Source organism: Sorex araneus, chromosome 7 (assembly GCF_027595985.1).
Source record: "Sorex araneus isolate mSorAra2 chromosome 7, mSorAra2.pri, whole genome shotgun sequence".
Taxonomy (NCBI): Eukaryota; Metazoa; Chordata; class Mammalia; order Eulipotyphla; family Soricidae; genus Sorex; species Sorex araneus.
In genome coordinates, this window is record NC_073308.1 from 44,096,463 (window position 1) to 44,110,575 (window position 14,113).

A 14,113-nucleotide genomic window follows, 5' to 3' on the forward strand; every position below is an offset into this window, starting at 1 on the left:
TAATTTATTTTGCTGATATTCTATTGATGAATTCTGCATCAATGTTTATAAGGGATGCTGGTTCTGTGAAGTTTTTGTGGGGGTGTGAAGCACTCAACTTTGATAGTAGTACAGCAACAGTGGCCTTATATGATGAATTAGCAAGTGTTCCCTTCTCTTCAATTTTAGTGAGAATGATAGAGAGATGTATCCAATTATTATTGAAATGTTTGGCAAAATCAACAGGAAAGTCATCAGGCTCAGGCTCAGACTTTTTCTTGATTGAGGAATTTTTGGTTATTAATTCAACCACCTTTTTAGTAAGGCTCTTTTCAGGTAGGTCTTTCTTCCTGGTTCAGTCTTGGCAAGCTTTGTGCCTTTATGAATCTGTCCATTTCACATAGGCTATTCAATTTGATGGTGTACAATGATTTATCAGACCTTATTACCCTTTTCTACTTTCGTAGAATCAGTGGTAATATTATCACTTCTGATTTTAGTCATTTGAGCATACAGTGATAGAGTCAAGCTAGGTAAGTTTGTCAATATTGTGACTTTCAAGGAACCAATATTTTGTTTATATATTTTTTTCTAGTCTTTGTTTCATTTATCTCTGCTTTAATTTTCAGTTTGATAATGTATTTTTTGGATCACAACAGTGGTTGTCCTTTCTCTGTGCAAGGAAGTTGCTCAGGCTACCGTATAGTTCCAGGGACTACCAGGGGACAACCCAGTGATGCTACGAGGCCCCCAGTACTGCTACCCCCAGAGGACTCTGGCGGGACATATAGTACTGAGATTTTAACTTAGGTCCTTATAGGTCCCTGACCATTGAGCTGAGCTGTCTTCTCTGTCCCAAACGTTTTCATTTTCTTCAGATAAATACCCAGAAATAGAACTGCTGTTTTCTATAGAAGTTTATATTTAGGTTGTTTTATTTGGGGTCCATACCTTGTTGTACTCAAGATTTACTCCTGGCTCTGCACGCAGGGATTACTCTTGTGATGCTTAGAGGACCATATATAGTGCCACAGATTGAATGAAGGTCAGTTATGTGCAAGGCAAGTGCCTTAACCACTGCACTAACTCTCTGGCAATATATTTAACTTTTGAGGAAGCTCTATACTGTTTTCTACAGTTGTTATACCAATTTATATTTCTCCTAAGAGTGCACAAAGGTTCCCATTTCTCCCATCCTCACCAGCACTTGCTATTTGTGTTTTAAAAATGTCAGGTGTGAGGTTATATCTTACTCTATTACCTGTATGTATTGTGATGCCAAATATTTTTTATGTGCCTGCCTACCACCTTTATATACTCTTAGAGCAAATGTCTTTATTTTTTTAAGAAAATTCATTATTATTATTATTATTATCATTATTATTATTGTTACTTTTGGCTTTTTGGCGATGCTCAGGGGTTACTCCTGGCTCTGTACTCAGGACTTACTCCTGGTGGTGATCAGAAGATCATATGAGATGCTGGAGATCAAACCCGGGTCTACATGTGCAAGGCAAATGCCCTACCCTCTATCCTACTGTCCTGGCCTCAAAAATGTCTTTCTATTGCCTCTCTTCACCCTTTCCCCATTGAATTATTTGCTTTAATGCTACTGTATCACTTCCTTATATAATTGGATATTACCCATTTATAAGATCCAGGATCAACCAACTTTTTCTCCCATTCAGTACACTATCCTTTAATTTTGTCGATGATTTCTTTTCCTGTGCAGAAACTTTTCAGTTTGATATGCTTCTACTTCCTTATTTTCTTTTTCATTGCCTTTGCTTTTGCAGTCAGATCCAAAATACCACTGCCAAAACCAACATCAAGTAGTTTTCCATTTGTCTTCTTCTAGGCATTCTATGGTTTTAGTGTCTTACACTCGTTTTGTTTTCTGTTTTTATTCTGTTTCCCTTTTCTTTTTGTTATTGTGATCACTGGAGATCACACACACTTGATTGCAGTGCTCACACACTGGCAGTGATGCTAGCACACATGCTTACTAGGGATCATTTACTTTGGGGACTTGCACACACTACATTGCGGCACAAGAAATCCTAAACAGCCATGCTGCCTGAATGTTCTTTGGTGAAGTCAGACAGGTCCAGAGTTTGATCTCATGTTGAACTCCATCCCTCTCGGAGAGCCCGGCAAGCTACTGAGAGTATCTCACCCACACTGCATAGCCTGTCAAGCTACCCATGGCGTATTCAGTATGCCCAAAACAGTAACAAGTCTCATGATGGAGATGTCACTGGTGCCAGCTCGAGCAAATCGATGAGCAACAGGTTAACAGTGACAGTGATATTTTGATTCATTAATAATAATGTAATCAAAATTTACTATTTTGACTACGAAGTCACTGCCTTCACCACCCCAAAAAATTGTCTGAGATGCTCATCACTGTATTTGTATTGTCTCCACTTTTTTGTTTGTCTCTGAAGGGGGCCATTCAGTACCATGGGGATAGAATCCACAGCAGTCACATACAAAGCATGTGTTCCAGCCCTCTGAACCATCTCCCCTGCCACTCCACTTTATTTTAAACATTCCTGATAGCTTTATATATATATATTTTGTGTGTGTGGGGGGGGGTCTCTCTATCCCTCATGAGACACTTTTTTTGTATTTAGCTGATTATTAATAGGGAATTGTTTCAATTCCTTCATTTCTTTGGGTGTATATTCTATAAATATATTCTTTATGGTTTATCATAGGAATCACACTTGGCACCTTAATTTAATTTCTAATTTGAATTTATAACCATCTAATTACAAAAATATACAAAACGCTTGGTCCTTTGTATTCTGTTTGCAGCCAATCTTCACCATTAAAAGCATAATCTCCACTTATTTTTGAGGTTATGCAGCTGAGCATCTTCCTTCCTGCCTCCCTCCTTTAGTGACATTTCTAAATTATTATTATTATCATTATTTTTTGCTTTTTGGGTCATACCCGGTGATGCACAGGGGTTACTCCTGGCTCACACACTCAGGAATTACTCTTGGCGGTGCTTGGGGGATCATATGGGATGCTGGGAATCGAAGGGTCGGCCGCATACAAGGCAAACGCACTACCTGTTGTGCTATCGCTCCAGTCCCTTTAGTGACATTTCATGCATCCGCAATACTCAGATTCTCTTGTCACTTTAATTTTCAAGGACACTTTACTTTCTGAGATCCCCCAACTTCCAAAGTGTCCTTGAAAATTTTCTATATATTAAGGACTTCTCTTTTTTTTTTTGCTTTTTGGGTCACACCCAGCAATGCACAGGGGTCACTCCTGGCTCATGCACTCAGGAATCACCCCTGGCGGTGCTCAGGGGACCATATGGGATGCTGGGATTTGAACTCAGGTCGGCCGCGTGCAAGGCAAACGCCCTACCCACTGTGCTATCACTCCAGCCCAAGGACTTCTCTTTGTGTCATAAAGTTCCATGAGTTCTGATCAACCCCTATTATAAATCACTACTACAGTAACATGGAGAAATTCACCACCTAAAACTTCTCTGTGCCTCACCTATTCTTTCACCTTTCCTCCGAATTCCTGACAATTGCAGATGTTTTTACTGTTTTTTGACTTTGTTTTTCCTAGAATGACTTCTAATCAGAATCATATAGTATGCCGCCCTTTGATACTGGTCTTTCATTTAGCGATACATGTTTAAGTTTTCTTCTTGTCTTATCGTGGCTTATTAGCTTACTTTTCTTTACCATTGAGCAATATTCCATTGTATGAATTGACCACTGTTTAGTTAAACTTACATTTTCAAGTTTAGGGTAAATACCTATGGTACGATTGCGGATCCTATAGTAAGACCCTGGCTAGCTCTCTAAGAAACTTCTACACTGAGTCCCAAAGTGTTTGCACAATTTTATATTCCCACCAGCAATGAATGAGTACTGCACATCTTTGACAGCATTTGGCATTTGCAATTTGGAGATTTTAGCAATTCAAATAGATACCTTGCCGTTTTAATTTGTAACTCTAATGACAAATAATATTTAACATCTTAAGTTTTGTTTTGTATTTTTTGTTTTGGGGTCACAGCAAGCAATACTTAGGACTTAGTCTTAGCTCTGTGCCCAGGAATTACTCCTGGCAGGCTTGGGAGACATATGCGGTGCAAGGGATCAAATATGGGTTGGCTGCATGCAAGGCAAGTGCTCTACCCACTGTGCCTTTGTCTGGCCCCAACCTTCAGCATCTTTTAATAGACTTCCCATTTATATAGCTTTGTGAGGTACTAGTTTTATTTCCTTCCTTCCTTCCTTCCTTCCTTCCTTCCTTCCTCTCTTTCTTTCTTTCTTTCTTTCTTTCTTTCTTTCTTTCTTTCTTTCTTTCTTTCTTTCTTTCTTTCTCTCTTTCTTTCTCTCTTTCTTTCTCTCTCTTTCTCTCCTTCCTTCCTCTCTTTCTCTCTTTCTCTCTTTCTCTCTTTCTCTCTTTCTTTCTTTCTTTCTTTCTTTCTTTCTTTCTTTCTTTCTTTCTTTCTTTCTTTCTTTCTTTCTTTCTTTCTTTCTTTCTCTCTTTCTCTCTTTCTCTCTTTCTCTCTCTTTCTTTCTTTCTTTCTTTCTTTCTTTCTTTCTTTCTTTCTTTCTTTCTTTCTTTCTTTCTTTCTTTCTTTCTTTCTTTCTCTTTTTCTCTTTCTTTCTTTCTTTCTCTCTTTCTCTCTCTCTTTCTCTCTCTTTCTCTCTCTTTCTTTCTCTCTTTCTCTCTTTCTTTCTCCCTTTTTCTCCTTCCTTCCTCTTCTCTTTCTCTCTTTCTTTCTCTCTTTCTCTCTTTCTTTCTCTCTTTCTCTCTCTTTCTCTTTCTCTCTCTCTTTCTCTCTCTTCTCTCTTTCTTTCTCCCTTTCTCTCCTTCCTTCCTTCCTCTCTTTCTCTCTTTCCTTCTCTCTTTCTCTCTTTCTCTCTCTTTCTCTTTCTTTCTTTCTTTCTTTCTTTCTTTCTTTCTTTCTTTCTTTCTTTCTTTCTTTCTTTCTTTCTTTCTTTCTTTCTTTCATCTTTTTTTGATTAAGGAGGACATACCTGGCACTGTTCAAAGCTTACTCCAGGCTCTGCACTCAGGAATCTCTCCTGACAGTTCTCAGGGGATCATATGTGATGCCAAGTATTGAACCTGGGTAGATTACATGCAAGGCAAGCACCTTACCCACTGTACTATAGCTCCTGTTCTTATTTTGTTAATATCTGAGCTGAGTTGTTGTTTTCTTATTGTTAAATTTTAAGGATTCTTTATAAATTTTGGATACATTTATCAAATATAAGTTGCAAGTACTTTCTCCATGTTCCTAGTCTTTTTGTTCTCTTAACAGTATCTTTTACAGGGCACACATTTTATTTTTTTTTAATTTAACACATTGTAAATTTAAATAAATTTTAACATCTTTTTTTTTCTTTCATTTATTTTGTTGTAGTCATGCTGTAAAAATCTCATAGAAATTCCGAGGTCATGTAGATTTACTCCTTCCCTGCTCCCCTCAGGTTTTATCATATTGCATTTATATTTACATCTATGATCAATTTTGAGCTTTTTAAAATACATTTGACTACTTTTAAAGAAAAAGGTGTTTTTTTTTTATTATTTTGGGTGACACATGGTAATGTTCAGGGTTACTCGTGGCCTGCACTCAGGAATCACTCCTGGCAGTGCTCAGAGAACCATATGGATGACAGGAATCGAATCTGGATTACCCACATACAAAGCAAGCACTTACTTCTGTACTAGCTCTCCATCCCCTGAGTTCATTTTTGAGAAAAACATAAAGAGCCTTAATTAATTTGTTTTTTATATATATATATTTAACATCTAATTATTTCAGCATTATTTGTTGGAACAATCATTCTTTCACTTTGAATTTACCTTTTGATCCTTTGTCAAAGATCAGTTGCTTTTACTTGTGTGGATCTATTTATAAGTTCTCCACTCTATTTCACTGATCTGTGTTTCAATTCTTCTTCTAATTTCACAGTCTTGATTATTTGTGGTTTTATAGAAACAGTCTTGATTTTTTGATTATTTGTAGCTTTATTAAAAGTTTTTTTTCTCTCCCCCCTCTCCGTTTTATAAAAAGTTTCGAGGACAGGTAACATAAGTTTTTCATTTTTGTTCTTTGGCAGTGTGATGTTGGTCACACTGGGTCTTTGCCTTCAGATTGTGCTTAAACTATCTTTGCTTCAAAGTTTTGATTTAAAACATTTTATAATCATTTTTCTAATTTATTTTTTTGCAATTTTTTATTGCTAAATACATCTGAGGTCACTTAATATTGTTTAAAATGAACTTTTTCTATTGAAAGTTTTTCCTTCACTAAAAATTTTATATTCAATACAAATTAACTGTTGTTGCCACTTTCCACAGCTTTATCATCAGACTAGGAGAAAATACAATTGTTTGAAAAAATATCTTCATTAAATACTTGAGAAGAAAATAGATACATGAGGGCATAAGTCAAGGCAAAAAAAATGGTGGTAACATGTCCTGGTTGGAACATGAAGAGGCTCTTTAAGGGGGAGGATCCCAAGAGGGGACAAAAGATGAAAGGAATTCTTAGACAAAATAAGACTGAGGTTCACCTTTGACAGTGAAAAACAGGCAGTAGAAATTTCACAATTTAAGAGTAGGGACTTCCAATGTCTAATTGGAAATTTTTCCCATTTTTGGAGTAGAACACTCAATTGTGTGCATTGTCACAATTCATTTTCAGTAAAATCTACACACTTAAAAGTGCTTTGTGTGAAAGTTTAGTTTTGCTTTAGGAATTCAAGAACTTGAGTTTCACTTTTGTCGAAAAGAGCAGATAGCACCTGGGGAGACTAAGAGCAAAGTGAGCCCAATAGGGATTAACAATCATCTTGTTCAGGTTTATATCTTGACAGGACATAAATGGGGGTTTGAATTAAGCTTACTGTGTTCTCAAGGGGCCAAGAGACCCCAGCTAAGCTAACATGAGCATTATACAGATTCCGGTAAGGACTCATCCATAGTTCTCACCTTACTCTGATAGCATTATTTACTTTGAATTTATTAAGTAAATCTCTTTAGATTGTGCAAATTTCTCTCAACCAATTATATATTGTTACAAAATACAGGAAAAATTCTTGTACGGGATATTAATGCAAACCTAATTAATTTTTTTTCAAATTTATATAGCAATTTTGACAGCTCCAAGATAGAAGAAAAATTATTGCACACAGACTAATAGACCTGGAATAAAATTATGTATGTGAGGAGCTAATGTACAGGGAAATGGATAACTTTGCTAAAGTGGAATCGGTGATTTGCTGAGTAATTTTCCCTGCTAGAGGAATTTCTTTCTTCTCTTCTTCTCATTTTCTCTCTCTCTTTCCCTTTATCTCTTCTTTCTCTTTCTTCCTTCCTTCCTTTCTTTCTTTCTTTCTTTCTTTCTTTCTTTCTTTCTTTTTTCTTTCTTTCTTTCTCTCTTTCTTTCTCTCTTTCTTTCTCTCTTTCTCTCTTTCTTTCTCTCTTTCTTTCTTTCTTTCTTTCTTTCTTTCTTTCTTTCTTTCTTTCTTTCTTTCTTTCTTTCTTTCTTTCTTTCTTTCTTTCCTTCTTTCTTTCCTTCTTTCTTTCCTTCTTTCTTTCCTTCTTTCTTTCCTTCTTTCTTTCCTTCTTTCTTTCTTTCTTTCTTTCTTTCTTTCTTTCTTTCTTTCTTTCTTTCTTTCTTTCTTTCTTTCTTTCTTTCTCTCTCTCTTTCTTTCTTTCTTTCCTTCTTTCATTCTTTCTTTCTCTCTCCTTTCTTCCTTTCTCTCTCCTTTCTCTCTTTCTCTCTCCTTTCTCTTTCTTTCTTTCTTTCTTTCTTTCTTTCTTTCTTTCTTTCTTTCTTTCTTTCTTTCTTTCTTTCTTTCTTTCTTTCTTTCTTTCTTCCTTCCTTCCTTCCTTCCTTCCTTCCTTCCTTCCTTCCTTCCTTCCTTCCTCACACCTAGCACACCTAGCAATGTTCGTGGCTTACTCTTGACTTTCTGCTCAGAAATCAATTCTGGCATTTTTCAGGAGACTATATATAATGCCAGGGATCAAACCTGGATCAGCTGGGTGCATAGCAATACCTTGCCTGCTCTACCATCTCTCTCTTCCTTTTAATTTTTGTTTCCTTCTTTTGTTTTGAACCACACCCAGTGATGTTTGGAGCTTACATATGATTCTGTGCTCAGGGGAACTCCCAGTAGGGATCACGGAACCATATGCAAGTGGGATTCAAGTCAGAGTTAGAAAGAAAGAAGGAAAGAAGGAAAGAAGGAAGGAAAGAAGGAAGGGAAGGAAGGAAGGAAGGAAGGAAGGAAGGAAGGAAGGAAGGAAGGAAGGAAGGAAGGAAGGAAGGAAGGAAGGAAGGAAGGAGAAAAATGAGAGAAGGAAAGGAAAGAAAAATAAGAAAGGAAAAAATGAGAGAAGAAGAGAGGAGAGACGAACCTGACCAACTCACGAATGACTATGTCTTTAGATCATTCCTCTTTTTATAAGAGAGGAATGCTGGTGACATAGTACAGAGGTTAACAGCTGCAGTAATGAGAACTTTTAGGTGTGGTCAGAGAGCCAGGAGTGTCTCCCCACCATCCCCACCCCCACCCCCATTCTCAAAAAAAAAAAAGAGAAGAAGAAAGAAGCTGACTATGGAGAAAATACCTATGTGGTTGGAAAGCATTGGAATTCAGCTTACTCTGACTCTTTCCCTCTACAAACCAAGCTTTGCTAACTTCAGTGGTGATTAAGTGTGCTTATTCCCACTTAAGGCTTCTCCCAGGGCTGGAGCTAGTCAAATACAAATCAATCAATACATGTTTCATTTTTGTTTTCTGTATAAATAGTTGTCTTATCTGAAATGACCTTTTTCCAAGAGCTAATAGTCATAAATTTTTTCATCTGGGCATGTTTAGAAATGCCTCCTAGCTATTTTTGTTGATTTATTTTCTTTGTCTGTATTTATGCAATCCAGTTTTGGGCATGGAAGCAAGCAGCCCTTGTCACTAGTCCTCCACCTCCAGTGATTTAAACTCAGAAGACACAGTCCTTCTACTGTGGGAAAGACCCCACATCTGAATCTGTTCTAAAAATCTGTGAGTCTACGTATATATGTATGTCTATATGCACAACTCCAATTCCAATAATACCATGGCTATATGTGTACAGAGGATTAACTTTATGGTTTATCAAAAGACCACAAAATGCAAGTGCCAAGGCCATTTGTTATATAGCTTCATGGAAAAGTACATATGAATTATGTAAAGTAACCTTTGCATATGTTTAATTATAGTATGCTAATTTTATGCATACCCTCAAGTAAGGTTTAGATATTTTCTCAAAAAGAGGAAAAGGAACTGAGAATTCCTGACAACCTAATATATGCTGGATTTTTTTTCACATAATTCTTAGAACAACACTATAAATAAGGCATTATTCTATTTAAAGAAGAATTTCATAGAGCTACTGTGAAGGTGAAGCCAAGGATACTGGTCGCCCATAGAACTAAACTCCCTGCTAATTTTATTTTACCATGATGCGTTTAGAGTAAATGAAGCAATTGTCAATTTAGGTAAAAGTCTTAGAGCTACAAGTTAAAATTAAATGAATATTTTTGGAGAGGGCCACCCCTGGTTTTGCTCAGGGTTTACTCCTGGCTCTGTGTTCAGGAATAATTCCTGGAGGGCTCAGGGGAGCATATGGAGTGTCGGGGATCAAACCTGGGTATTGGGGCTGGACTGAGCTACCAGGATGAGTCCATGTGAACTGCTCCACACAAGGGCAGGAACATAAGGGACCCACGAATATGGGTGAGAGTTCTCATGTGTCCTGACTGGTTTGGATGAGACGGAACATCTTCTTCTTTTGGCTTCCTTAGTAAAACTTCTAAATTATACCGAAATTGCCCATCTTCCTTTTCTCACAGATCCCTGGTTCTGTTTAGCTTGTTTGTCGTCAGTATGCAGATCCTAGGTACTTAGCCTGTTTGTCGTCAGTATGCAGATCCTACATTGTTTTCAGTTTGCAGGAGAACTTTGCATGATCTTCCTGTCACTCCTTTGTTGGTGACCTCACTGTATTGAGCCCTATGAACTGTAGGATGATAATAAAAGGAGATTTCTATTTCTGTCACAGAGTCAGAGAGAACCTGGACCCTCCATGACATAAATTTCTTTCACATTCCTTGTCTCAGCGCCTCCGACTGCACAAATATTCACTCAACACATGGGTTGGCTTCATGCAACGCAGGTGCCCTACCCACTATACTATCTCTCTGGCCCCAGATAGAATTTTCCATAGTCATGTACTATGAATTAAAGAGAAAGTACAATAGAAGGAACTATCAGTGTTTTGATTCTCTGTCCATTTGATTCTAGGACAATGTTGTTATCTCTCTCTGAATACTTGCTTTCCAGGAAACAACATATATGTCAAGGGTTCTGTTAAAAGAATGTGCAAGGGGCTAGAGCGATAGCACAGCAGGTGGGGCATTTGCCTTGAACACGGCCGACCCGGGTTTGATTCCCAGCATCCCATATGGCCCCCTGAGCACCGCCAGGGGTAATTCCTGAGTGCAGAGCCAGGAATAACCCCTGTGCATCGCTGAGTGTGACCCAAAAAGAAAAAAAATGCAATACTTAAAAAATTTTTTTAGGGGCCGGAGTGATAGCACAGCGGGTAGGGCGTTTGCCTTGCACGTGGCCGACCCGGGTTCGATCCCCGGCATCCCATATGGTCCCCCAAGCACTGCCAGGAGTAATTCCTGAGTGCAAAGCCAGGAGTAACTCCTGAGCATCGCTGGGTGTGACTCAAAAAGCCAAAAAAAAAAATTTTTTTTTAAATGTTAATCTATGCCACAGGGCTGGAGAGGTAGGTAGGTAGAACATAGGTAGGATGTTTGCCTTGTATGTGACTGACCAGGTTTGATCCCCAGAACACCATATGGTCCCCTGAGCCTGCCAGGAGTGACCCTGAGCATAGAGCCAGGAATAAGGCCTGCACACCACTAGGTATTACCCCCAACCCCCACCCCCCACAAAGCTGCTAATTTAATGTTGAATAAATGTTGATGTTTAATACATAATAATTAAACATAGACATATTCCATACTCAATAGAATGTGATAGCTAACATGCAGAATAGAATACAAAGCATGGGGTTGGAGAAATAAAACAATGGGTATAGTGCTTGCCTTGCATGAGGCCATCTTGGGTGTCATCCCTGGCATCCCGTATGATGGCCTGATGCCTTTCCAGGAGTGATCACAGAGCACAGAGGCAGGAGTAAGCCCCTCCCACCGCCGCCCGCAGTGTGGTCCAAATACTCCCCCATCCCCCAAAGAACAAAAGGCAAAGTAGTAAAGTATTGATTCAAGCAAAGTTAAACTTAGGAGGTGAAATTTAGAAGTAGAAGTCAATTTTTTTTCCTTTTAGCCCCCAGCAGTATTCCTGTGTTATTTTCTCCCTTATTTCAATGACCACTTTTTAGCATTGCGTGCTGTCTCTGTTAAAATTTAATAAACATTCATGAACAAAATTTAATTAAATAAATGTATTTATATATGTATATTTTGCTTTTTTTGGGTCACACCTGGCGATGCACAGGGGTTACTCCTGGTTCATGCACTCAGGAACCACTCCTGGCGGTGCTCAGGGGGGGACCATATGGGATGCTGGAAATCGAACCTGGGTCGGCCGCATGCAAGGCAAACTCCCTACCCGCTGTGCTATTGCTCCAGCCCCAATAAATTTATTTATATTTTGACATTAATACTTTATCCCTTTAAATTCACTTATTTTCCCAAGAATTAATTTTTTTGAAAAAAAATTTTTTTGGTGAGGATTTGAGCTACACATGCTAGTGTTTGTGGGTTACTCCTGGCTCTGTGCTCAGGAGATCTTATGCAGTGCTGGGATTGAATCAGGGTCAGCCACATGCAAGGCAAGCATCATACTTCCTGTCCTATCTCAAGTCCCTGAGGATAGATTCTTTTGGGGGACATCTTAAGCAATGTTTATGGGGTCTGGGGGCCCCACTGGTAGCTCTAGATGAACCTGACCAATGATTTAGGGTAAAGGCTGGAGAATGCAGTGCTGTTCCACCTCTGTGTTGCTGGGGGCCTCCAGTTCTGCAACCAACAATGTTTGGGGGACCGTGTGGCACTGGAAATTCAGCTCCAGCTCATGAAAGAAGTCTGCACCCTAATCACTGTGGTAACTCGTAGCCCCAGGGGCAGATTCTTCAGGTCCCAAAATGCATGTCAGAGGCCCTGGGATAGCTCAGTGATAGAGATCCTGCCTAGAAGGCATGGAGCTATGAATTCAACCCCTGGCAACACCCCACATGCCAAATGCAAGCCTGGAGACTGCTGTTTGTGATCCAGGCACTGCAATGAAGTGTAGGGTCCCTGATGAGGCACAACCAAATGTGTGTCAGCACCCTAAGCAAGTTTGTGTCCTCCTGCGAACACTGCAGTCAAAGTGTGCTTTGAACACAAACCACAAACCCAACAAAAGGAGTGGAATAGGGAACACAAAAACTGAAATTTGAGTTAGTCGATGGAAAAGCTCACGAGATGTAAAAAGGAACAACTCTCTAAGGGTGGGAATCATCTTTGAAGTTGCGTGATCATTTCATTCTTGTATGGGAACTGGGGCCTGTGGGGCTGATGCGATTCAACCTCCACCATAGGGCTTAATTCTGGCGTCTAAGAGAAGAAGAACTGAAACCAGAGGAGATGACATTTGTCTTTCTTCTCAGTCAGCTGATGTTAGATAGTATTTCTCACTGGAATCAGAACCAGAAGGACTGTCAAGAACTTAAGAGTTACCGACTGTGTCATCACTTTTCTGACCTCACCACCGAAAAAGCAATCGGCTCTCCAGTGACAGAATTCTCCACCAGTAAAACTGTGTTGAAAATTGCTAATCTGTACTCGATAGTGCATTGACAACAACTACATGTAAAATCTAATTCTTCTCTACCTCCTTTACTCTTCTCTTTTTCAGATAAATATCCTTTGTTTCACTAATTCTTTTTTTTTTTTTTTTTTTTTTTTGCTTTTTGGGTCACCCCTGGCAATGCACAGGGGTTACTCCTGGCTCTGCACTCAGGAATTACTCCTGGCATTGCTCAGGGGACCATATGGGATGCTGGGAATCGAACCCGGGTCATCCTCGTGCAAGACAAACGCCCTACCTGCTGTGCAATTGCTCCAGCCCCTTGTTTAACTTCTTTTTATTCTTTTTTTTTCTTTTTGCACCACAAGGGTTACTCGTGGCTCATGCACTCAGGAATAACTCCTGGCGGTGCTTGGGGAACCATATGGGATGCAGAGGGTCAAGCCCTCTGCATGCAAGGCAAACGCCCTACTCACTGTACTGTCACTCCAGCCCTCATTAATTTTTCTTCATGTGGCTATTTAAAACCTTTGCATTTATCCCAATTATTATTTTTCAAATTTATAACAGTTTTTTTTTTATCAGAGTGTGGTGCACATAACCAAACTCAGTTCTCCAGACAAGGTCGTAGACTTTCATTTTTATCTTTCACTCATTCACTTACAGGCATAAATATAACAAGTGTCCAACTTTGATTCATGCAGTGTAGAGGAGGAATGTACTAGCTCTGTATTCAGAACACAATACGTTTTCAAGCTTCCCAACATGAAGTTAATATTTTGGTATTTAGGGGCTTATAGTCAACTAGTTCTCCCTTTTGGAAAAAGAAGGTTTTAAATCTGCCATTTTCCTAGCAGGATACCTGGGGGTCTGAGTAGCGATTTTCAACTTCTCTGGCTCTAGGGTGCTGGGATTTATCCTTGAGGGTACATAGGAACCTCTTGGGCTTACCCAGTGATACCTGGGGGGGGCCAAGTAGAACTGAGTCGCCTCCTGCCAGGAATGCACTTTAGCCCTGGTACTAGCTCTCTGGCCTCCTAGTTCTCTTAAGGTCTTTCCCTTGGGACGGAATGATAACTCTAAGAGCTAACTGCATGTTTTGCATGAAAAGTCCTGGGTTTGATCCATAGCACCCTGAGCTCTGTTGAAGTTGATCCCTAAGCATAGAGCTGGGAGTAGCCCTATAGCAAAAACAAAAATAAAAACAAAAAAGGTAGGTGGAGAGGGATACAGAGGTTAAGCTGCTTGTCATTCACTCA